The sequence below is a fragment of the Epinephelus lanceolatus genome, chromosome 1 (assembly GCF_041903045.1).
Source record: "Epinephelus lanceolatus isolate andai-2023 chromosome 1, ASM4190304v1, whole genome shotgun sequence".
In the NCBI taxonomy this organism is placed as follows: Eukaryota; Metazoa; Chordata; class Actinopteri; order Perciformes; family Serranidae; genus Epinephelus; species Epinephelus lanceolatus.
In genome coordinates this window covers 22,057,511-22,080,151 of record NC_135734.1, presented here as the reverse complement: position 1 = coordinate 22,080,151, position 22,641 = coordinate 22,057,511, and the positions used below count along the sequence as shown (strand labels likewise).

Sequence of the window (22,641 nt, the reverse complement as noted above, 5' to 3'; positions counted from 1 at the left end):
GTTTTGTCCATGCTAGCTATCTGGAGTAGCTTACTGGGCGACGTAAGGGAAATGAGCCATCGTTGATGTTACCAGTTTCACCTGTGCTTTTCCTACTGTGACAAGTGAAAATGTCTGGGGTGAAAGAGGTCCATTGTTTATGAATGGTTTTATTTGGAGGCACGAACGACACGCACATCCACTCCTTTGTGTTCTTTGAGATGTGAATGGTAAGTGCTGAAACAAATCTGCCAATATCCAGTGTATGATTTCGGAGTGCAGGTCCCCATGTGCTTGTAATTTTTAGTTACTAGATAGGGCCAAAGCTATGTTCCCTGACCGGGAATCGAACCCAGGCCGCGGCGGTGAGAGCGCCGAACCCTAACCACTAGACCATCAGGGACTTGTCAATGGGCTTTTGAGCCCAGTTTTTCCCGATGTATAATATGTGTCTAGGTTCCATGGTTTATGCCATGGTTTATGTATCCTAAAGACATTGATTTGTAAATAGACCTCTTTTCACAGCAGACATTTTGACGTGTCATAGTATGAAAAGCACAGGTATATTTAATAAGATTAATGATAGCTGCATTCCAGTTAGGCAAGGCCCTAGTTTTGTCCATGCTGGCTATCTGGACTAGCTTACTGGGAGACATAATGGAAATGAGCCATCGTTGATGTTACCAGTTTCACCTGTGCTTTTTCTACTGTGACAAGTGAACATGTCTGGGGTGGAAGAGGTCCATTGTTTATGATTGGTTTTATTTGGAGGCACGAACGACACAGAACGATATGCACATCCACTCCTTTGTGTTCTTTGAGATGTGAATGGTAAGTGCTGAAACAAATCTGCCAATATCCAGTGTATGATTTTGGAGTGCAGGTCCCCATGTGCTTGTAATTTTTAGTTACTAGATAGGGCCAAAGCTATGTTCCCTGACCGGGAATCGAACCCGAGCCGCGGCGGTGAGAGCGCCGAATCCTAACCACTAGACCATCAGGGACTTGTCAATGGGCTTTTGAGCCCAGTTTTTCCCGATGTATAATATGTGTCTAGGTTCCATGGTTTATGTATCCTAAAGATGTTGATTTGTAAGTAAACTTGTTTTCACAGCTGACATTTTGACGTGTCATAGTATGAAAAACACAGGTATATTTAATAAGATTAATGATAGCTGCATTCCACTTAGGGAAGGCCCTACTTGTGTCCATGCTGGCTATCTGGAGTAGCTTACTGGGAGACATAATGGAAATGAGCCATCGTTGATGTTACCAGTTTCACCTGTGCTTTTTCTACTGTGACAAGTGAAAATGACTGGTGTGAAAGAGGTCCATTGTTTATGAATGGTTTCATTTGGAGGCACGAGCAACACAGAACGATCTGCACATCCACTCCTTTGTCATGTGAATGGTAAGTGCTGAAACAAATCTGCCAATATCCAGTGTATGATTTCGGAGTGCAGGTCCCCATGTGCTTGTAATTTTTAGTTACTAGATAGGGCCAAAGCTATGTTCCCTGACCGGGAATCGAACCCGGGCCGCGGCGGTGAGAGCGCCGAATCCTAACCACTAGACCATCAGGGACTTGTCAATGGGCTTTTGAGCCCAGTTTTTCCCGATGTATGATATGCGTCTGGGTTCCGTGGTTTATGTATCCTAAAGACAGTGATTTGTAAATAGACTTCTTTTCACAGCAGACATTTTGACGTGTCATAGTATGAAAAGCACAGGTATATTTAATAAGATTAATGTTAGCTGCATTCCACTTAGGGAAGACCCTAGTTTTGTCCATGCTGGCTATCTGGACTAGCTTACTGGGAGACATAATGGAAATGAGCCATCGTTGATGTTACCAGTTTCACCTGTGCTTTTTCTACTGTGACAAGTGAAAATGTCTGGGGTGGAAGAGGTCCATTGTTTATGACTGGTTTTATTTGGAGGCACGAACGACACAGAACGATATGCACATCCACTCCTTTGTGTTCTTTGAGATGTGAATGGTAAGTGCTGAAACAAATCTGCCAATATCCAGTGTATGATTTTGGAGTGCAGGTCCCCATGTGCTTGTAATTTTTAGTTACTAGATAGGGCCAAAGCTATGTTCCCTGACCGGGAATCGAACCCGGGCCGCGGCGGTGAGAGCGCCGAATCCTAACCACTAGACCATCAGGGACTTGTCAATGGGTTTTTGAGCCCAGTTTTTCCCGATGTATAATATGTGTCTAGGTTCCATGGTTTATATATCCTAAAGATGTTGATTTGTAAATAGACTTCTTTTCACAGCAGACATTTTGACGTGTCATAGTATGAAAAGCACAGGTATATTTAATAAGATTAATGATAGCTGCATTCCACTTAGGGAAGGCCCTAGTTTTGTCCATGCTGGCTATCTGGAGTAGCTTACTGGGAGACACAATGGAAATGAGCAATCGTTGATGTTACCAGTTTCACCTGTGCTTTTCCTACTATGACAAGTGAAAATGTCTGGTGTGAAAGAGGTCCATTGTTTATGAATGGTTTTATTTGGAGGCACGACCAACACAGAACGATCTGCACATCCACTCCTTTGTGATGTGAATGGTAAGTGCTGAAACAAATCTGCCAATATCCAGTGTATGATTTTGGAGTGCAGGTCCCCATGTGCTTGTAATTTTTAGTTACTAGATAGGGCCAAAGCTATGTTCCCTGACCGGGAATCGAACCCGGGCCGCGGCGGTGAGAGCGCCGAATCCTAACCACTAGACCATCAGGGACTTGTCAATGGGCTTTTGAGCCCAGTTTTTCCCAATGTATAATATGTGTCTAGGTTCCATGGTTTATGTATCCTAAAGATGTTGATTTGTAAATAAACTTGTTTTCACAGCTGACATTTTGACGTGTCATAGTATGAAAAACACAGGTATATTTAATAAGATTAATGATAGCTGCATTCCACTTAGGGAAGGCCCTACTTTTGTCCATGCTGGCTATCTGGAGTAGCTTACTGGGAGACATAATGGAAATGAGCCATCGTTGATGTTACCAGTTTCACCTGTGCTTTTTCTACTGTGACAAGTGAAAATGACTGGTGTGAAAGAGGTCCATTGTTTATGAATGGTTTCATTTGGAGGCACGAGCAACACAGAACGATCTGCACATCCACTCCTTTGTCATGTGAATGGTAAGTGCTGAAACAAATCTGCCAATATCCAGTGTATGATTTCGGAGTGCAGGTCCCCATGTGCTTGTAATTTTTAGTTACTAGATAGGGCCAAAGCTATGTTCCCTGACCGGGAATCGAACCCGGGCCGCGGCGGTGAGAGCGCCGAATCCTAACCACTAGACCATCAGGGACTTGTCAATGGGCTTTTGAGCCCAGTTTTTCCCGATGTATGATATGCGTCTGGGTTCCGTGGTTTATGTATCCTAAAGACAGTGATTTGTAAATAGACTTCTTTTCACAGCAGACATTTTGACGTGTCATAGTATGAAAAGCACAGGTATATTTAATAAGATTAATGTTAGCTGCATTCCACTTAGGGAAGACCCTAGTTTTGTCCATGCTGGCTATCTGGACTAGCTTACTGGGAGACATAATGGAAATGAGCCATCGTTGATGTTACCAGTTTCACCTGTGCTTTTTCTACTGTGACAAGTGAAAATGTCTGGGGTGGAAGAGGTCCATTGTTTATGACTGGTTTTATTTGGAGGCACGAACGACACAGAACGATATGCACATCCACTCCTTTGTGTTCTTTGAGATGTGAATGGTAAGTGCTGAAACAAATCTGCCAATATCCAGTGTATGATTTTGGAGTGCAGGTCCCCATGTGCTTGTAATTTTTAGTTACTAGATAGGGCCAAAGCTATGTTCCCTGACCGGGAATCGAACCCGGGCCGCGGCGGTGAGAGAGCGCCGAATCCTAACCACTAGACCATCAGGGACTTGTCAATGGGTTTTTGAGCCCAGTTTTTCCCGATGTATAATATGTGTCTAGGTTCCATGGTTTATATATCCTAAAGATGTTGATTTGTAAATAGACTTGTTTTCACAGCAGACATTTTGACGTGTCATAGTATGAAAAGCACAGGTATATTTAATAAGATTAATGATAGCTGCATTCCACTTAGGGAAGGCCCTAGTTTTGTCCATGCTGGCTATCTGGAGTAGCTTACTGGGAGACACAATGGAAATGAGCAATCGTTGATGTTACCAGTTTCACCTGTGCTTTTCCTACTATGACAAGTGAAAATGTCTGGTGTGAAAGAGGTCCATTGTTTATGAATGGTTTTATTTGGAGGCACGACCAACACAGAACGATCTGCACATCCACTCCTTTGTGATGTGAATGGTAAGTGCTGAAACAAATCTGCCAATATCCAGTGTATGATTTTGGAGTGCAGGTCCCCATGTGCTTGTAATTTTTAGTTACTAGATAGGGCCAAAGCTATGTTCCCTGACCGGGAATCGAACCCGGGCCGTGGCGGTGAGAGCGCCGAATCCTAACCACTAGACCATCAGGGACTTGTCAATGGGCTTTTGAGCCCAGTTTTTCCCAATGTATAATATGTGTCTAGGTTCCATGGTTTATGTATCCTAAAGATGTTGATTTGTAAATAAACTTGTTTTCACAGCTGACATTTTGACGTGTCATAGTATGAAAAACACAGGTATATTTAATAAGATTAATGATAGCTGCATTCCACTTAGGGAAGGCCCTACTTTTGTCCATGCTGGCTATCTGGAGTAGCTTACTGGGAGACATAATGGAAATGAGCCATCGTTGATGTTACCAGTTTCACCTGTGCTTTTTCTACTGTGACAAGTGAAAATGACTGGTGTGAAAGAGGTCCATTGTTTATGAATGGTTTCATTTGGAGGCACGACCAACACAGAACGATCTGCGCATCCACTCCTTTGTGTTCTTTGACATGTGAATGGCAAATGCTGAAAGACATCTGCCAATATCCAGTATGATTTTGGAGTGCAGGTCCCCATGTGCTTGTAATTTTTAGTCACTAGATAGGGCCAAAGCTATGTTCCCTGACTGGGAATCGAACCCAGGCCGCGGTGGTGAGAGCGCCGAATCCTAACCACTAGACTATCAGGGATTTGTCAATGGGCTTTTGAGCCCAGTTATTCGCGATGTATGATATGTGTGTATTGGTTCCGCGATTTATGTATCCTAAAGACGTTGATTTGTAAATAGACTTGTTTTCACAGCAGACATTTTGACGTGTCATGGTATGAAAAGCACAGGTATGTTTAATAAGATTAATGATAGCTGCATTCCACTTAGGGAAGGCCCTGCTTTTGTCCATGCTGGCTATCTAGAGTAGCTTACTGGGAGACATAATGGAAATGAGCCATCGTTGATGTTACCAGTTTCACCTGTGCTTTTCCTACTGTGACAAGTGGAAATGTCTGGTGTGAAAGAGGTCCATTGTTTATGAATGGTTTTATTTGGAGACACGAACGACCTGCACATCCACTCCTTTGACATGTGAATGGCAAATGCTGAAACAAATCTGCCAATATCCAGTGTATGATTTCTGCATTGTTTTGGAGTGCAGGTCCCCATGTGCTTGTAATTTTCAGTTACTAGATAGGGCCAATGCTATGTTCCCTGACCGGGAATCGAACCCGAGCCGCGGCGGTGAGAGCGCCGAATCCTAACCACTAGACCATCAGGGACTTGTCAATGGGCTTTTGAGCCCAGTTTTTCACGATGTATATGTGTCTATAGATTCCGTGATTTATGTATCCTAAAGACATTGATTTGTAAATAGACTTCTTTTCACAGCAGACATTTTGACGTGTCATAGTATGAAAAGCACAGGTATATTTAATAAGATTAATGATAGCGGCATTCCACTTAGGGAAGGCCCTAGTTTTGTCCATGCTAGCTATCTGGAGTAGCTTACTGGGCGACGTAAGGGAAATGAGCCATCGTTGATGTTACCAGTTTCACCTGTGCTTTTCCTACTGTGACAAGTGAAAATGTCTGGGGTGAAAGAGGTCCATTGTTTATGAATGGTTTTATTTGGAGGCACGAACGACACGCACATCCACTCCTTTGTGTTCTTTGAGATGTGAATGGTAAGTGCTGAAACAAATCTGCCAATATCCAGTGTATGATTTCGGAGTGCAGGTCCCCATGTGCTTGTAATTTTTAGTTACTAGATAGGGCCAAAGCTATGTTCCCTGACCGGGAATCGAACCCAGGCCGCGGCGGTGAGAGCGCCGAACCCTAACCACTAGACCATCAGGGACTTGTCAATGGGCTTTTGAGCCCAGTTTTTCCCGATGTATAATATGTGTCTAGGTTCCATGGTTTATGCCATGGTTTATGTATCCTAAAGACATTGATTTGTAAATAGACCTCTTTTCACAGCAGACATTTTGACGTGTCATAGTATGAAAAGCACAGGTATATTTAATAAGATTAATGATAGCTGCATTCCAGTTAGGCAAGGCCCTAGTTTTGTCCATGCTGGCTATCTGGACTAGCTTACTGGGAGACATAATGGAAATGAGCCATCGTTGATGTTACCAGTTTCACCTGTGCTTTTTCTACTGTGACAAGTGAACATGTCTGGGGTGGAAGAGGTCCATTGTTTATGATTGGTTTTATTTGGAGGCACGAACGACACAGAACGATATGCACATCCACTCCTTTGTGTTCTTTGAGATGTGAATGGTAAGTGCTGAAACAAATCTGCCAATATCCAGTGTATGATTTTGGAGTGCAGGTCCCCATGTGCTTGTAATTTTTAGTTACTAGATAGGGCCAAAGCTATGTTCCCTGACCGGGAATCGAACCCGAGCCGCGGCGGTGAGAGCGCCGAATCCTAACCACTAGACCATCAGGGACTTGTCAATGGGCTTTTGAGCCCAGTTTTTCCCGATGTATAATATGTGTCTAGGTTCCATGGTTTATGTATCCTAAAGATGTTGATTTGTAAGTAAACTTGTTTTCACAGCTGACATTTTGACGTGTCATAGTATGAAAAACACAGGTATATTTAATAAGATTAATGATAGCTGCATTCCACTTAGGGAAGGCCCTACTTGTGTCCATGCTGGCTATCTGGAGTAGCTTACTGGGAGACATAATGGAAATGAGCCATCGTTGATGTTACCAGTTTCACCTGTGCTTTTTCTACTGTGACAAGTGAAAATGACTGGTGTGAAAGAGGTCCATTGTTTATGAATGGTTTCATTTGGAGGCACGAGCAACACAGAACGATCTGCACATCCACTCCTTTGTCATGTGAATGGTAAGTGCTGAAACAAATCTGCCAATATCCAGTGTATGATTTCGGAGTGCAGGTCCCCATGTGCTTGTAATTTTTAGTTACTAGATAGGGCCAAAGCTATGTTCCCTGACCGGGAATCGAACCCGGGCCGCGGCGGTGAGAGCGCCGAATCCTAACCACTAGACCATCAGGGACTTGTCAATGGGCTTTTGAGCCCAGTTTTTCACGATGTATATGTGTCTATAGATTCCGTGATTTATGTATCCTAAAGACATTGATTTGTAAATAGACTTCTTTTCACAGCAGACATTTTGACGTGTCATAGTATGAAAAGCACAGGTATATTTAATAAGATTAATGATAGCGGCATTCCACTTAGGGAAGGCCCTAGTTTTGTCCATGCTAGCTATGTGGAGTAGCTTACTGGGCGACGTAAGGGAAATGAGCCATCGTTGATGTTACCAGTTTCACCTGTGCTTTTCCTACTGTGACAAGTGAAAATGTCTGGGGTGAAAGAGGTCCATTGTTTATGAATGGTTTTATTTGGAGGCACGAACGACACGCACATCCACTCCTTTGTGTTCTTTGAGATGTGAATGGTAAGTGCTGAAACAAATCTGCCAATATCCAGTGTATGATTTCGGAGTGCAGGTCCCCATGTGCTTGTAATTTTTAGTTACTAGATAGGGCCAAAGCTATGTTCCCTGACCGGGAATCGAACCCAGGCCGCGGCGGTGAGAGCGCCGAACCCTAACCACTAGACCATCAGGGACTTGTCAATGGGCTTTTGAGCCCAGTTTTTCCCGATGTATAATATGTGTCTAGGTTCCATGGTTTATGCCATGGTTTATGTATCCTAAAGACATTGATTTGTAAATAGACCTCTTTTCACAGCAGACATTTTGACGTGTCATAGTATGAAAAGCACAGGTATATTTAATAAGATTAATGATAGCTGCATTCCAGTTAGGCAAGGCCCTAGTTTTGTCCATGCTGGCTATCTGGACTAGCTTACTGGGAGACATAATGGAAATGAGCCATCGTTGATGTTACCAGTTTCACCTGTGCTTTTTCTACTGTGACAAGTGAACATGTCTGGGGTGGAAGAGGTCCATTGTTTATGATTGGTTTTATTTGGAGGCACGAACGACACAGAACGATATGCACATCCACTCCTTTGTGTTCTTTGAGATGTGAATGGTAAGTGCTGAAACAAATCTGCCAATATCCAGTGTATGATTTTGGAGTGCAGGTCCCCATGTGCTTGTAATTTTTAGTTACTAGATAGGGCCAAAGCTATGTTCCCTGACCGGGAATCGAACCCGAGCCGCGGCGGTGAGAGCGCCGAATCCTAACCACTAGACCATCAGGGACTTGTCAATGGGCTTTTGAGCCCAGTTTTTCCCGATGTATAATATGTGTCTAGGTTCCATGGTTTATGTATCCTAAAGATGTTGATTTGTAAGTAAACTTGTTTTCACAGCTGACATTTTGACGTGTCATAGTATGAAAAACACAGGTATATTTAATAAGATTAATGATAGCTGCATTCCACTTAGGGAAGGCCCTACTTGTGTCCATGCTGGCTATCTGGAGTAGCTTACTGGGAGACATAATGGAAATGAGCCATCGTTGATGTTACCAGTTTCACCTGTGCTTTTTCTACTGTGACAAGTGAAAATGACTGGTGTGAAAGAGGTCCATTGTTTATGAATGGTTTCATTTGGAGGCACGAGCAACACAGAACGATCTGCACATCCACTCCTTTGTCATGTGAATGGTAAGTGCTGAAACAAATCTGCCAATATCCAGTGTATGATTTCGGAGTGCAGGTCCCCATGTGCTTGTAATTTTTAGTTACTAGATAGGGCCAAAGCTATGTTCCCTGACCGGGAATCGAACCCGGGCCGCGGCGGTGAGAGCGCCGAATCCTAACCACTAGACCATCAGGGACTTGTCAATGGGCTTTTGAGCCCAGTTTTTCCCGATGTATGATATGCGTCTGGGTTCCGTGGTTTATGTATCCTAAAGACAGTGATTTGTAAATAGACTTCTTTTCACAGCAGACATTTTGACGTGTCATAGTATGAAAAGCACAGGTATATTTAATAAGATTAATGTTAGCTGCATTCCACTTAGGGAAGACCCTAGTTTTGTCCATGCTGGCTATCTGGACTAGCTTACTGGGAGACATAATGGAAATGAGCCATCGTTGATGTTACCAGTTTCACCTGTGCTTTTCCTACTGTGACAAGTGGAAATGTCTGGTGTGAAAGAGGTCCATTGTTTATGAATGGTTTTATTTGGAGACACGAACGACACAGAACGATCTGCACATCCACTCCTTTGACATGTGAATGGCAAGTGCTGAAACAAATCTGCCAATATCCAGTATGATTTTGGAGTGCAGGTCCCCATGTGCTTGCAATTTTTAGTCACTAGATAGGGCCAAAGCTATGTTCCCTGACTGGGAATCGAACCCAGGCCGCGGTGGTGAGAGCGCCGAATCCTAACCACTAGACCATCAGGGATTTGTCAATGGGCTTTTGAGCCCAGTTATTCGCGATGTATGATATGTGTGTATTGGTTCCGCGATTTATGTATCCTAAAGACGTTGATTTGTAAATAGACTTGTTTTCACAGCAGACATTTTGACGTGTCATGGTATGAAAAGCACAGGTATGTTTAATAAGATTAATGATAGCTGCATTCCACTTAGGGAAGGCCCTACTTTTGTCCATGCTGGCTATCTAGAGTAGCTTATTGGGAGACATAATGGAAATGAGCCATCGTTGATGTTACCAGTTTCACCTGTGCTTTTCCTACTGTGACAAGTGAAAATGTCTGGTGTGAAAGAGGTCCATTGTTTATGAATGGTTTTATTTGGAGACACGAACGACACAGAACGATCTGCACATCCACTCCTTTGACATGTGAATGGCAAATGCTGAAACAAATCTGCCAATATCCAGTGTATGATTTCTGCATTGTTTTGGAGTGCAGGTCCCCATGTGCTTGTAATTTTCAGTTACTAGATAGGGCCAATGCTATGTTCCCTGACCGGGAATCGAACCCGAGCCGCGGCGGTGAGAGCGCCGAATCCTAACCACTAGACCATCAGGGACTTGTCAATGGGCTTTTGAGCCCAGTTTTTCACGATGTATATGTGTCTATAGATTCCGTGATTTATGTATCCTAAAGACATTGATTTGTAAATAGACTTCTTTTCACAGCAGACATTTTGACGTGTCATAGTATGAAAAGCACAGGTATATTTAATAAGATTAATGATAGCGGCATTCCACTTAGGGAAGACCCTAGTTTTGTCCATGCTAGCTATCTGGAGTAGCTTACTGGGCGACGTAAGGGAAATGAGCCATCGTTGATGTTACCAGTTTCACCTGTGCTTTTCCTACTGTGACAAGTGAAAATGTCTGGGGTGAAAGAGGTCCATTGTTTATGAATGGTTTTATTTGGAGGCACGAACGACACAGAACGATATGCACATCCACTCCTTTGTGTTCTTTGAGATGTGAATGGTAAGTGCTGAAACAAATCTGCCAATATCCAGTGTATGATTTCGGAGTGCAGGTCCCCATGTGCTTGTAATTTTTAGTTACTAGATAGGGCCAAAGCTATGTTCCCTGACCGGGAATCGAACCCGGGCCGTGGCGGTGAGAGCGCCGAATCCTAACCACTAGACCATCAGGGACTTGTCAATGGGCTTTTGAGCCCAGTTTTTCCCGATGTATAATATGTGTCTAGGTTCCATGGTTTATGTATCCTAAAGATGTTGATTTGTAAATAGACTTGTTTTCACAGCAGACATTTTGACGTGTCATAGTATGAAAAACACAGGTATATTTAATAAGATTAATGATAGCTGCATTCCACTTAGGGAAGGCCCTACTTTTGTCCATGCTGGCTATCTGGAGTAGCTTACTGGGAGACATAATGGAAATGAGCCATCGTTGATGTTACCAGTTTCACCTGTGCTTTTCCTACTATGACAAGTGAAAATGTCTGGTGTGAAAGAGGTCCATTGTTTATGAATGGTTTTATTTGGAGGCACGACCAACACAGAACGATCTGCACATCCACTCCTTTGTGATGTGAATGGTAAGTGCTGAAACAAATCTGCCAATATCCAGTGTATGATTTTGGAGTGCAGGTCCCCATGTGCTTGTAATTTTTAGTTACTAGATAGGGCCAAAGCTATGTTCCCTGACCGGGAATCGAACCCGGGCCGCGGCGGTGAGAGCGCCGAATCCTAACCACTAGACCATCAGGGACTTGTCAATGGGCTTTTGAGCCCAGTTTTTCCCAATGTATAATATGTGTCTAGGTTCCATGGTTTATGTATCCTAAAGATGTTGATTTGTAAATAAACTTGTTTTCACAGCTGACATTTTGACGTGTCATAGTATGAAAAACACAGGTATATTTAATAAGATTAATGATAGCTGCATTCCACTTAGGGAAGGCCCTACTTTTGTCCATGCTGGCTATCTGGAGTAGCTTACTGGGAGACATAATGGAAATGAGCCATCGTTGATGTTACCAGTTTCACCTGTGCTTTTTCTACTGTGACAAGTGAAAATGACTGGTGTGAAAGAGGTCCATTGTTTATGAATGGTTTCATTTGGAGGCACGACCAACACAGAACGATCTGCGCATCCACTCCTTTGTGTTCTTTGACATGTGAATGGTAAATGCTGAAAGACATCTGCCAATATTCAGTATGATTTTAGAGTGCAGGTCCCCATGTGCTTGTAATTTTTAGTTACTAGATAGGGCCAAAGCTATGTTCCCTGACCGGGAATCGAACCCGGGCCGCGGCGGTGAGAGCGCCGAATCCTAACCACTAGACCATCAGGGACTTGTCAATGGGCTTTTGAGCCCAGTTTTTCCCGATGTATGATATGCGTCTGGGTTCCGTGGTTTATGTATCCTAAAGACATTGATTTGTAAATAGACCTCTTTTCACAGCAGACATTTTGACGTGTCATAGTATGAAAAGCACAGGTATATTTAATAAGATTAATGTTAGCGGCATTCCACTTAGGGAAGACCCTAGTTTTGTCCATGCTAGCTATCTGGATTAGCTTACTGGGCGACGTAAGGGAAATGAGCCATCGCTGATGTTACCAGTTTCACCTGTGCTTTTCCTACTGTGACAAGTGAAAATGTCTGGTGTGAAAGAGGTCCATTGTTTATGAATGGTTTTATTTGGAGACACGAACGACACAGAACGATCTGCACATCCACTCCTTTGACATGTGAATGGCAAGTGCTGAAACAAATCTGCCAATATCCAGTATGATTTTGGAGTGCAGGTCCCCATGTGCTTGTAATTTTTAGTCACTAGATAGGGCCAAAGCTATGTTCCCTGACTGGGAATCGAACCCAGGCCGCGGTGGTGAGAGCGCCGAATCCTAACCACTAGACCATCAGGGATTTGTCAATGGGCTTTTGAGCCCAGTTATTCGTGATGTATGATATGTGTGTATTGGTTCCGCGATTTATGTATCCTAAAGACGTTGATTTGTAAATAGACTTGTTTTCACAGCAGACATTTTGACGTGTCATGGTATGAAAAGCACAGGTATGTTTAATAAGATTAATGATAGCTGCATTCCACTTAGGGAAGGCCCTACTTTTGTCCATGCTGGCTATCTAGAGTAGCTTACTGGGAGACATAATGGAAATGAGCCATCGTTGATGTTACCAGTTTCACCTGTGCTTTTCCTACTGTGACAAGTGGAAATGTCTGGTGTGAAAGAGGTCCATTGTTTATGAATGGTTTTATTTGGAGACACGAACGACCTGCACATCCACTCCTTTGACATGTGAATGGCAAATGCTGAAACAAATCTGCCAATATCCAGTGTATGATTTCTGCATTGTTTTGGAGTGCAGGTCCCCATGTGCTTGTAATTTTCAGTTACTAGATAGGGCCAATGCTATGTTCCCTGACCGGGAATCGAACCCGAGCCGCGGCGGTGAGAGCACCGAATCCTAACCACTAGACCATCAGGGACTTGTCAATGGGCTTTTGAGCCCAGTTTTTCACGATGTATATGTGTCTATAGATTCCGTGATTTATGTATCCTAAAGATGTTGATTTGTAAATAGACTTGTTTTCACAGCAGACATTTTGACGTGTCATAGTATGAAAAGCACAGGTATATTTAATAAGATTAATGATAGCGGCATTCCACTTAGGGAAGACCCTAGTTTTGTCCATGCTAGCTACCTGGAGTAGCTTACTGGGCGACGTAAGGGAAATGAGCCATCGTTGATGTTACCAGTTTCACCTGTGCTTTTTCTACTGTGACAAGTGAAAATGTCTGGGGTGAAAGAGGTCCATTGTTTATGAATGGTTTTATTTGGAGGCACGAACGACACGCACATCCACTCCTTTGTGTTCTTTGAGATGTGAATGGTAAGTGCTGAAACAAATCTGCCAATATCCAGTGTATGATTTCGGAGTGCAGGTCCCCATGTGCTTGTAATTTTTAGTTACTAGATAGGGCCAAAGCTATGTTCCCTGACCGGGAATCGAACCCGGGCCGCGGCGGTGAGAGCGCCGAATCCTAACCACTAGACCATCAGGGACTTGTCAATGGGCTTTTGAGCCCAGTTTTTCCCAATGTATGATATGCGTCTGGGTTCCGTGGTTTATGTATCCTAAAGACGTTGATTTGTAAATAGACTTGTTTTCACAGCAGACATTTTGACGTGTCATAGTATGAAAAGCACAGGTATATTTAATAAGATTAATGATAGCTGCATTCCACTTAGGGAAGGCCCTAGTTTTGTCCATGCTGGCTATCTGGAGTAGCTTACTGGGAGACACAATGGAAATGAGCAATCGTTGATGTTACCAGTTTCACCTGTGCTTTTCCTACTATGACAAGTGAAAATGTCTGGTGTGAAAGAGGTCCATTGTTTATGAATGGTTTTATTTGGAGGCACGACCAACACAGAACGATCTGCACATCCACTCCTTTGTCATGTGAATGGTAAGTGCTGAAACAAATCTGCCAATATCCAGTGTATGATTTCGGAGCGCAGGTCCCCATGTGCTTGTAATTTTTAGTTACTAGATAGGGCCAAAGCTATGTTCCCTGACCGGGAATCGAACCCGGGCCGCGGCGGTGAGAGCGCAGAATCCTAACCACTAGACCATCAGGGACTTGTCAATGGGCTTTTGAGCCCAGTTTTTCCCGATGTATAATATGTGTCTAGGTTCCATGGTTTATGCCATGGTTTATGTATCCTAAAGACATTGATTTGTAAATAGACCTCTTTTCACAGCAGACATTTTGACGTGTCATAGTATGAAAAGCACAGGTATATTTAATAAGATTAATGATAGCTGCATTCCACTTAGGGAAGGCCCTAGTTTTGTCCATGCTGGCTATCTGGACTAGCTTACTGGGAGACATAATGGAAATGAGCCATCGTTGATGTTACCAGTTTCACCTGTGCTTTTTCTACTGTGACAAGTGAAAATGTCTGGGGTGGAAGAGGTCCATTGTTTATGATTGGTTTTATTTGGAGGCACGAACGACACAGAACGATATGCACATCCACTCCTTTGTGTTCTTTGAGATGTGAATGGTAAGTGCTGAAACAAATCTGCCAATATCCAGTGTATGATTTTGGAGTGCAGGTCCCCATGTGCTTGTAATTTTTAGTTACTAGATAGGGCCAAAGCTATGTTCCCTGACCGGGAATCGAACCCGAGCCGCGGCGGTGAGAGCGCCGAATCCTAACCACTAGACCATCAGGGACTTGTCAATGGGCTTTTGAGCCCAGTTTTTCCCGATGTATAATATGTGTCTAGGTTCCATGGTTTATGTATCCTAAAGATGTTGATTTGCAAATAAACTTGTTTTCACAGCTGACATTTTGACGTGTCATAGTATGAAAAACACAGGTATATTTAATAAGATTAATGATAGCTGCATTCCACTTAGGGAAGGCCCTACTTTTGTCCATGCTGGCTATCTGGAGTAGCTTACTGGGAGACATAATGGAAATGAGCCATCGATGATGTTACCAGTTTCACCTGTGCTTTTTCTACTGTGACAAGTGAAAATGACTGGTGTGAAAGAGGTCCATTGTTTATGAATGGTTTCATTTGGAGGCACGAGCAACACAGAACGATCTGCACATCCACTCCTTTGTCATGTGAATGGTAAGTGCTGAAACAAATCTGCCAATATCCAGTGTATGATTTCGGAGTGCAGGTCCCCATGTGCTTGTAATTTTTAGTTACTAGATAGGGCCAAAGCTATGTTCCCTGACCGGGAATCGAACCCGGGCCGCGGCGGTGAGAGCGCCGAATCCTAACCACTAGACCATCAGGGACTTGTCAATGGGCTTTTGAGCCCAGTTTTTCACGATGTATGATATGCGTCTGGGTTCCGTGGTTTATGTGTCCTAAAGACATTGATTTGTAAATAGACTTCTTTTCACAGCAGACATTTTGACGTGTCATAGTATGAAAAGCACAGGTATATTTAATAAGATTAATGTTAGCGGCATTCCACTTAGGGAAGACCCTAGTTTTGTCCATGCTAGCTGTCTGGATTAGCTTACTGGGCGACGTAAGGGAAATGAGCCATCGTTGATGTTACCAGTTTCACCTGTGCTTTTCCTACTGTGACAAGTGGAAATGTCTGGTGTGAAAGAGGTCCATTGTTTATGAATGGTTTTATTTGGAGACACGAACGACACAGAACGATCTGCACATCCACTCCTTTGACATGTGAATGGCAAGTGCTGAAACAAATCTGCCAATATCCAGTATGATTTTGGAGTGCAGGTCCCCATGTGCTTGCAATTTTTAGTCACTAGATAGGGCCAAAGCTATGTTCCCTGACTGGGAATCGAACCCAGGCCGCGGTGGTGAGAGCGCCGAATCCTAACCACTAGACCATCAGGGATTTGTCAATGGGCTTTTGAGCCCAGTTATTCGCGATGTATGATATGTGTGTATTGGTTCCGCGATTTATGTATCCTAAAGACGTTGATTTGTAAATAGACTTGTTTTCACAGCAGACATTTTGACGTGTCATGGTATGAAAAGCACAGGTATGTTTAATAAGATTAATGATAGCTGCATTCCACTTAGGGAAGGCCCTACTTTTGTCCATGCTGGCTATCTAGAGTAGCTTATTGGGAGACATAATGGAAATGAGCCATCGTTGATGTTACCAGTTTCACCTGTGCTTTTCCTACTGTGACAAGTGAAAATGTCTGGTGTGAAAGAGGTCCATTGTTTATGAATGGTTTTATTTGGAGACACGAACGACACAGAACGATCTGCACATCCACTCCTTTGACATGTGAATGGCAAATGCTGAAACAAATCTGCCAATATCCAGTGTATGATTTCTGCATTGTTTTGGAGTGCAGGTCCCCATGTGCTTGTAATTTTCAGTTACTAGATAGGGCCAATGCTATGTTCCCTGACCGGGAATCGAACCCGAGCCGCGGCGGTGAGAGCGCCGAATCCTAACCACTAGACCATCAGGGACTTGTCAATGGGCTTTTGAGCCCAGTTTTTCACGATGTATATGTGTCTATAGATTCCGTGATTTATGTATCCTAAAGACATTGATTTGTAAATAGACTTCTTTTCACAGCAGACATTTTGACGTGTCATAGTATGAAAAGCACAGGTATATTTAATAAGATTAATGATAGCGGCATTCCACTTAGGGAAGACCCTAGTTTTGTCCATGCTAGCTATCTGGAGTAGCTTACTGGGCGACGTAAGGGAAATGAGCCATCGTTGATGTTACCAGTTTCACCTGTGCTTTTCCTACTGTGACAAGTGAAAATGTCTGGGGTGAAAGAGGTCCATTGTTTATGAATGGTTTTATTTGGAGGCACGAACGACACAGAACGATATGCACATCCACTCCTTTGTGTTCTTTGAGATGTGAATGGTAAGTGCTGAAACAAATCTGCCAATATCCAGTGTATGATTTCGGAGTGCAGGTCCCCATGTGCTTGTAATTTTTAGTTACTAGATAGGGCCAAAGCTATGTTCCCTGACCGGGAATCGAACCCGGGCCGTGGCGGTGAGAGCGCCGAATCCTAACCACTAGACCATCAGGGACTTGTCAATGGGCTTTTGAGCCCAGTTTTTCCCGATGTATAATATGTGTCTAGGTTCCATGGTTTATGTATCCTAAAGATGTTGATTTGTAAATAGACTTGTTTTCACAGCAGACATTTTGACGTGTCATAGTATGAAAAACACAGGTATATTTAATAAGATTAATGATAGCTGCATTCCACTTAGGGAAGGCCCTACTTTTGTCCATGCTGGCTATCTGGAGTAGCTTACTGGGAGACATAATGGAAATGAGCCATCGTTGATGTTACCAGTTTCACCTGTGCTTTTCCTACTATGACAAGTGAAAATGTCTGGTGTGAAAGAGGTCCATTGTTTATGAATGGTTTTATTTGGAGGCACGACCAACACAGAACGATCTGCACATCCACTCCTTTGTGATGTGAATGGTAAGTGCTGAAACAAATCTGCCAATATCCAGTGTATGATTTTGGAGTGCAGGTCCCCATGTGCTTGTAATTTTTAGTTACTAGATAGGGCCAAAGCTATGTTCCCTGACCGGGAATCGAACCCGGGCCGCGGCGGTGAGAGCGCCGAATCCTAACCACTAGACCATCAGGGACTTGTCAATGGGCTTTTGAGCCCAGTTTTTCCCAATGTATAATATGTGTCTAGGTTCCATGGTTTATGTATCCTAAAGATGTTGATTTGTAAATAAACTTGTTTTCACAGCTGACATTTTGACGTGTCATAGTATGAAAAACACAGGTATATTTAATAAGATTAATGATAGCTGCATTCCACTTAGGGAAGGCCCTACTTTTGTCCATGCTGGCTATCTGGAGTAGCTTACTGGGAGACATAATGGAAATGAGCCATCGTTGATGTTACCAGTTTCACCTGTGCTTTTTCTACTGTGACAAGTGAAAATGACTGGTGTGAAAGAGGTCCATTGTTTATGAATGGTTTCATTTGGAGGCACGACCAACACAGAACGATCTGCGCATCCACTCCTTTGTGTTCTTTGACATGTGAATGGTAAATGCTGAAAGACATCTGCCAATATTCAGTATGATTTTAGAGTGCAGGTCCCCATGTGCTTGTAATTTTTAGTTACTAGATAGGGCCAAAGCTATGTTCCCTGACCGGGAATCGAACCCGGGCCGCGGCGGTGAGAGCGCCGAATCCTAACCACTAGACCATCAGGGACTTGTCAATGGGCTTTTGAGCCCAGTTTTTCCCGATGTATGATATGCGTCTGGGTTCCGTGGTTTATGTATCCTAAAGACATTGATTTGTAAATAGACCTCTTTTCACAGCAGACATTTTGACGTGTCATAGTATGAAAAGCACAGGTATATTTAATAAGATTAATGTTAGCGGCATTCCACTTAGGGAAGACCCTAGTTTTGTCCATGCTAGCTATCTGGATTAGCTTACTGGGCGACGTAAGGGAAATGAGCCATCGCTGATGTTACCAGTTTCACCTGTGCTTTTCCTACTGTGACAAGTGAAAATGTCTGGTGTGAAAGAGGTCCATTGTTTATGAATGGTTTTATTTGGAGACACGAACGACACAGAACGATCTGCACATCCACTCCTTTGACATGTGAATGGCAAGTGCTGAAACAAATCTGCCAATATCCAGTATGATTTTGGAGTGCAGGTCCCCATGTGCTTGTAATTTTTAGTCACTAGATAGGGCCAAAGCTATGTTCCCTGACTGGGAATCGAACCCAGGCCGCGGTGGTGAGAGCGCCGAATCCTAACCACTAGACCATCAGGGATTTGTCAATGGGCTTTTGAGCCCAGTTATTCGTGATGTATGATATGTGTGTATTGGTTCCGCGATTTATGTATCCTAAAGACGTTGATTTGTAAATAGACTTGTTTTCACAGCAGACATTTTGACGTGTCATGGTATGAAAAGCACAGGTATGTTTAATAAGATTAATGATAGCTGCATTCCACTTAGGGAAGGCCCTACTTTTGTCCATGCTGGCTATCTAGAGTAGCTTACTGGGAGACATAATGGAAATGAGCCATCGTTGATGTTACCAGTTTCACCTGTGCTTTTCCTACTGTGACAAGTGGAAATGTCTGGTGTGAAAGAGGTCCATTGTTTATGAATGGTTTTATTTGGAGACACGAACGACCTGCACATCCACTCCTTTGACATGTGAATGGCAAATGCTGAAACAAATCTGCCAATATCCAGTGTATGATTTCTGCATTGTTTTGGAGTGCAGGTCCCCATGTGCTTGTAATTTTCAGTTACTAGATAGGGCCAATGCTATGTTCCCTGACCGGGAATCGAACCCGAGCCGCGGCGGTGAGAGCACCGAATCCTAACCACTAGACCATCAGGGACTTGTCAATGGGCTTTTGAGCCCAGTTTTTCACGATGTATATGTGTCTATAGATTCCGTGATTTATGTATCCTAAAGATGTTGATTTGTAAATAGACTTGTTTTCACAGCAGACATTTTGACGTGTCATAGTATGAAAAGCACAGGTATATTTAATAAGATTAATGATAGCGGCATTCCACTTAGGGAAGACCCTAGTTTTGTCCATGCTAGCTACCTGGAGTAGCTTACTGGGCGACGTAAGGGAAATGAGCCATCGTTGATGTTACCAGTTTCACCTGTGCTTTTTCTACTGTGACAAGTGAAAATGTCTGGGGTGAAAGAGGTCCATTGTTTATGAATGGTTTTATTTGGAGGCACGAACGACACGCACATCCACTCCTTTGTGTTCTTTGAGATGTGAATGGTAAGTGCTGAAACAAATCTGCCAATATCCAGTGTATGATTTCGGAGTGCAGGTCCCCATGTGCTTGTAATTTTTAGTTACTAGATAGGGCCAAAGCTATGTTCCCTGACCGGGAATCGAACCCGGGCCGCGGCGGTGAGAGCGCCGAATCCTAACCACTAGACCATCAGGGACTTGTCAATGGGCTTTTGAGCCCAGTTTTTCCCAATGTATGATATGCGTCTGGGTTCCGTGGTTTATGTATCCTAAAGACGTTGATTTGTAAATAGACTTGTTTTCACAGCAGACATTTTGACGTGTCATAGTATGAAAAGCACAGGTATATTTAATAAGATTAATGATAGCTGCATTCCACTTAGGGAAGGCCCTAGTTTTGTCCATGCTGGCTATCTGGAGTAGCTTACTGGGAGACACAATGGAAATGAGCAATCGTTGATGTTACCAGTTTCACCTGTGCTTTTCCTACTATGACAAGTGAAAATGTCTGGTGTGAAAGAGGTCCATTGTTTATGAATGGTTTTATTTGGAGGCACGACCAACACAGAACGATCTGCACATCCACTCCTTTGTCATGTGAATGGTAAGTGCTGAAACAAATCTGCCAATATCCAGTGTATGATTTCGGAGCGCAGGTCCCCATGTGCTTGTAATTTTTAGTTACTAGATAGGGCCAAAGCTATGTTCCCTGACCGGGAATCGAACCCGGGCCGCGGCGGTGAGAGCGCAGAATCCTAACCACTAGACCATCAGGGACTTGTCAATGGGCTTTTGAGCCCAGTTTTTCCCGATGTATAATATGTGTCTAGGTTCCATGGTTTATGCCATGGTTTATGTATCCTAAAGACATTGATTTGTAAATAGACCTCTTTTCACAGCAGACATTTTGACGTGTCATAGTATGAAAAGCACAGGTATATTTAATAAGATTAATGATAGCTGCATTCCACTTAGGGAAGGCCCTAGTTTTGTCCATGCTGGCTATCTGGACTAGCTTACTGGGAGACATAATGGAAATGAGCCATCGTTGATGTTACCAGTTTCACCTGTGCTTTTTCTACTGTGACAAGTGAAAATGTCTGGGGTGGAAGAGGTCCATTGTTTATGATTGGTTTTATTTGGAGGCACGAACGACACAGAACGATATGCACATCCACTCCTTTGTGTTCTTTGAGATGTGAATGGTAAGTGCTGAAACAAATCTGCCAATATCCAGTGTATGATTTTGGAGTGCAGGTCCCCATGTGCTTGTAATTTTTAGTTACTAGATAGGGCCAAAGCTATGTTCCCTGACCGGGAATCGAACCCGAGCCGCGGCGGTGAGAGCGCCGAATCCTAACCACTAGACCATCAGGGACTTGTCAATGGGCTTTTGAGCCCAGTTTTTCCCGATGTATAATATGTGTCTAGGTTCCATGGTTTATGTATCCTAAAGATGTTGATTTGCAAATAAACTTGTTTTCACAGCTGACATTTTGACGTGTCATAGTATGAAAAACACAGGTATATTTAATAAGATTAATGATAGCTGCATTCCACTTAGGGAAGGCCCTACTTTTGTCCATGCTGGCTATCTGGAGTAGCTTACTGGGAGACATAATGGAAATGAGCCATCGATGATGTTACCAGTTTCACCTGTGCTTTTTCTACTGTGACAAGTGAAAATGACTGGTGTGAAAGAGGTCCATTGTTTATGAATGGTTTCATTTGGAGGCACGAGCAACACAGAACGATCTGCACATCCACTCCTTTGTCATGTGAATGGTAAGTGCTGAAACAAATCTGCCAATATCCAGTGTATGATTTCGGAGTGCAGGTCCCCATGTGCTTGTAATTTTTAGTTACTAGATAGGGCCAAAGCTATGTTCCCTGACCGGGAATCGAACCCGGGCCGCGGCGGTGAGAGCGCCGAATCCTAACCACTAGACCATCAGGGACTTGTCAATGGGCTTTTGAGCCCAGTTTTTCACGATGTATGATATGCGTCTGGGTTCCGTGGTTTATGTGTCCTAAAGACATTGATTTGTAAATAGACTTCTTTTCACAGCAGACATTTTGACGTGTCATAGTATGAAAAGCACAGGTATATTTAATAAGATTAATGTTAGCGGCATTCCACTTAGGGAAGACCCTAGTTTTGTCCATGCTAGCTGTCTGGATTAGCTTACTGGGCGACGTAAGGGAAATGAGCCATCGTTGATGTTACCAGTTTCACCTGTGCTTTTCCTACTGTGACAAGTGGAAATGTCTGGTGTGAAAGAGGTCCATTGTTTATGAATGGTTTTATTTGGAGACACGAACGACACAGAACGATCTGCACATCCACTCCTTTGACATGTGAATGGCAAGTGCTGAAACAAATCTGCCAATATCCAGTATGATTTTGGAGTGCAGGTCCCCATGTGCTTGCAATTTTTAGTCACTAGATAGGGCCAAAGCTATGTTCCCTGACTGGGAATCGAACCCAGGCCGCGGTGGTGAGAGCGCCGAATCCTAACCACTAGACCATCAGGGATTTGTCAATGGGCTTTTGAGCCCAGTTATTCGCGATGTAT

At 43.3% G+C, this 22,641-nt stretch overlaps 1 protein-coding gene and 31 non-coding genes across 32 annotated transcripts in view; 1 reads left to right on the top strand and 31 right to left on the bottom strand.

Moving 5' to 3' along the window:
- Positions 1-22,641, top strand: part of eogt (EGF domain-specific O-linked N-acetylglucosamine (GlcNAc) transferase) — a 75,643-nt gene that overhangs the window by 33,183 nt on the left and 19,819 nt on the right. The gene's annotated exons all lie outside the window — the stretch shown is intronic.
- On the bottom strand, positions 912-983 carry trnae-cuc (transfer RNA glutamic acid (anticodon CUC)). The gene has a single exon. It is a non-coding gene; the product is annotated as a tRNA-Glu (tRNA).
- trnae-cuc (transfer RNA glutamic acid (anticodon CUC)) lies at positions 1,492-1,563 on the bottom strand. The gene has a single exon. It is a non-coding gene; the product is annotated as a tRNA-Glu (tRNA).
- Positions 2,081-2,152, bottom strand: trnae-cuc (transfer RNA glutamic acid (anticodon CUC)). Its single transcript has one exon. It is a non-coding gene; the product is annotated as a tRNA-Glu (tRNA).
- Positions 2,661-2,732, bottom strand: trnae-cuc (transfer RNA glutamic acid (anticodon CUC)). The gene has a single exon. It is a non-coding gene; the product is annotated as a tRNA-Glu (tRNA).
- Positions 3,241-3,312, bottom strand: trnae-cuc (transfer RNA glutamic acid (anticodon CUC)). The gene has a single exon. It is a non-coding gene; the product is annotated as a tRNA-Glu (tRNA).
- trnae-cuc (transfer RNA glutamic acid (anticodon CUC)) lies at positions 4,412-4,483 on the bottom strand. The gene has a single exon. It is a non-coding gene; the product is annotated as a tRNA-Glu (tRNA).
- On the bottom strand, positions 5,582-5,653 carry trnae-cuc (transfer RNA glutamic acid (anticodon CUC)). The gene has a single exon. It is a non-coding gene; the product is annotated as a tRNA-Glu (tRNA).
- Positions 6,761-6,832, bottom strand: trnae-cuc (transfer RNA glutamic acid (anticodon CUC)). Its single transcript has one exon. It is a non-coding gene; the product is annotated as a tRNA-Glu (tRNA).
- Positions 7,341-7,412, bottom strand: trnae-cuc (transfer RNA glutamic acid (anticodon CUC)). The gene has a single exon. It is a non-coding gene; the product is annotated as a tRNA-Glu (tRNA).
- trnae-cuc (transfer RNA glutamic acid (anticodon CUC)) lies at positions 8,520-8,591 on the bottom strand. Its single transcript has one exon. It is a non-coding gene; the product is annotated as a tRNA-Glu (tRNA).
- On the bottom strand, positions 9,100-9,171 carry trnae-cuc (transfer RNA glutamic acid (anticodon CUC)). Its single transcript has one exon. It is a non-coding gene; the product is annotated as a tRNA-Glu (tRNA).
- Positions 9,678-9,749, bottom strand: trnae-cuc (transfer RNA glutamic acid (anticodon CUC)). The gene has a single exon. It is a non-coding gene; the product is annotated as a tRNA-Glu (tRNA).
- Positions 10,271-10,342, bottom strand: trnae-cuc (transfer RNA glutamic acid (anticodon CUC)). The gene has a single exon. It is a non-coding gene; the product is annotated as a tRNA-Glu (tRNA).
- trnae-cuc (transfer RNA glutamic acid (anticodon CUC)) lies at positions 10,859-10,930 on the bottom strand. Its single transcript has one exon. It is a non-coding gene; the product is annotated as a tRNA-Glu (tRNA).
- trnae-cuc (transfer RNA glutamic acid (anticodon CUC)) lies at positions 11,439-11,510 on the bottom strand. The gene has a single exon. It is a non-coding gene; the product is annotated as a tRNA-Glu (tRNA).
- On the bottom strand, positions 12,026-12,097 carry trnae-cuc (transfer RNA glutamic acid (anticodon CUC)). Its single transcript has one exon. It is a non-coding gene; the product is annotated as a tRNA-Glu (tRNA).
- On the bottom strand, positions 12,604-12,675 carry trnae-cuc (transfer RNA glutamic acid (anticodon CUC)). Its single transcript has one exon. It is a non-coding gene; the product is annotated as a tRNA-Glu (tRNA).
- On the bottom strand, positions 13,765-13,836 carry trnae-cuc (transfer RNA glutamic acid (anticodon CUC)). Its single transcript has one exon. It is a non-coding gene; the product is annotated as a tRNA-Glu (tRNA).
- Positions 14,345-14,416, bottom strand: trnae-cuc (transfer RNA glutamic acid (anticodon CUC)). Its single transcript has one exon. It is a non-coding gene; the product is annotated as a tRNA-Glu (tRNA).
- On the bottom strand, positions 14,946-15,017 carry trnae-cuc (transfer RNA glutamic acid (anticodon CUC)). Its single transcript has one exon. It is a non-coding gene; the product is annotated as a tRNA-Glu (tRNA).
- Positions 15,526-15,597, bottom strand: trnae-cuc (transfer RNA glutamic acid (anticodon CUC)). Its single transcript has one exon. It is a non-coding gene; the product is annotated as a tRNA-Glu (tRNA).
- On the bottom strand, positions 16,104-16,175 carry trnae-cuc (transfer RNA glutamic acid (anticodon CUC)). Its single transcript has one exon. It is a non-coding gene; the product is annotated as a tRNA-Glu (tRNA).
- trnae-cuc (transfer RNA glutamic acid (anticodon CUC)) lies at positions 16,697-16,768 on the bottom strand. The gene has a single exon. It is a non-coding gene; the product is annotated as a tRNA-Glu (tRNA).
- Positions 17,285-17,356, bottom strand: trnae-cuc (transfer RNA glutamic acid (anticodon CUC)). Its single transcript has one exon. It is a non-coding gene; the product is annotated as a tRNA-Glu (tRNA).
- Positions 17,865-17,936, bottom strand: trnae-cuc (transfer RNA glutamic acid (anticodon CUC)). Its single transcript has one exon. It is a non-coding gene; the product is annotated as a tRNA-Glu (tRNA).
- trnae-cuc (transfer RNA glutamic acid (anticodon CUC)) lies at positions 18,452-18,523 on the bottom strand. The gene has a single exon. It is a non-coding gene; the product is annotated as a tRNA-Glu (tRNA).
- trnae-cuc (transfer RNA glutamic acid (anticodon CUC)) lies at positions 19,030-19,101 on the bottom strand. The gene has a single exon. It is a non-coding gene; the product is annotated as a tRNA-Glu (tRNA).
- On the bottom strand, positions 20,191-20,262 carry trnae-cuc (transfer RNA glutamic acid (anticodon CUC)). Its single transcript has one exon. It is a non-coding gene; the product is annotated as a tRNA-Glu (tRNA).
- trnae-cuc (transfer RNA glutamic acid (anticodon CUC)) lies at positions 20,771-20,842 on the bottom strand. The gene has a single exon. It is a non-coding gene; the product is annotated as a tRNA-Glu (tRNA).
- trnae-cuc (transfer RNA glutamic acid (anticodon CUC)) lies at positions 21,372-21,443 on the bottom strand. Its single transcript has one exon. It is a non-coding gene; the product is annotated as a tRNA-Glu (tRNA).
- Positions 21,952-22,023, bottom strand: trnae-cuc (transfer RNA glutamic acid (anticodon CUC)). The gene has a single exon. It is a non-coding gene; the product is annotated as a tRNA-Glu (tRNA).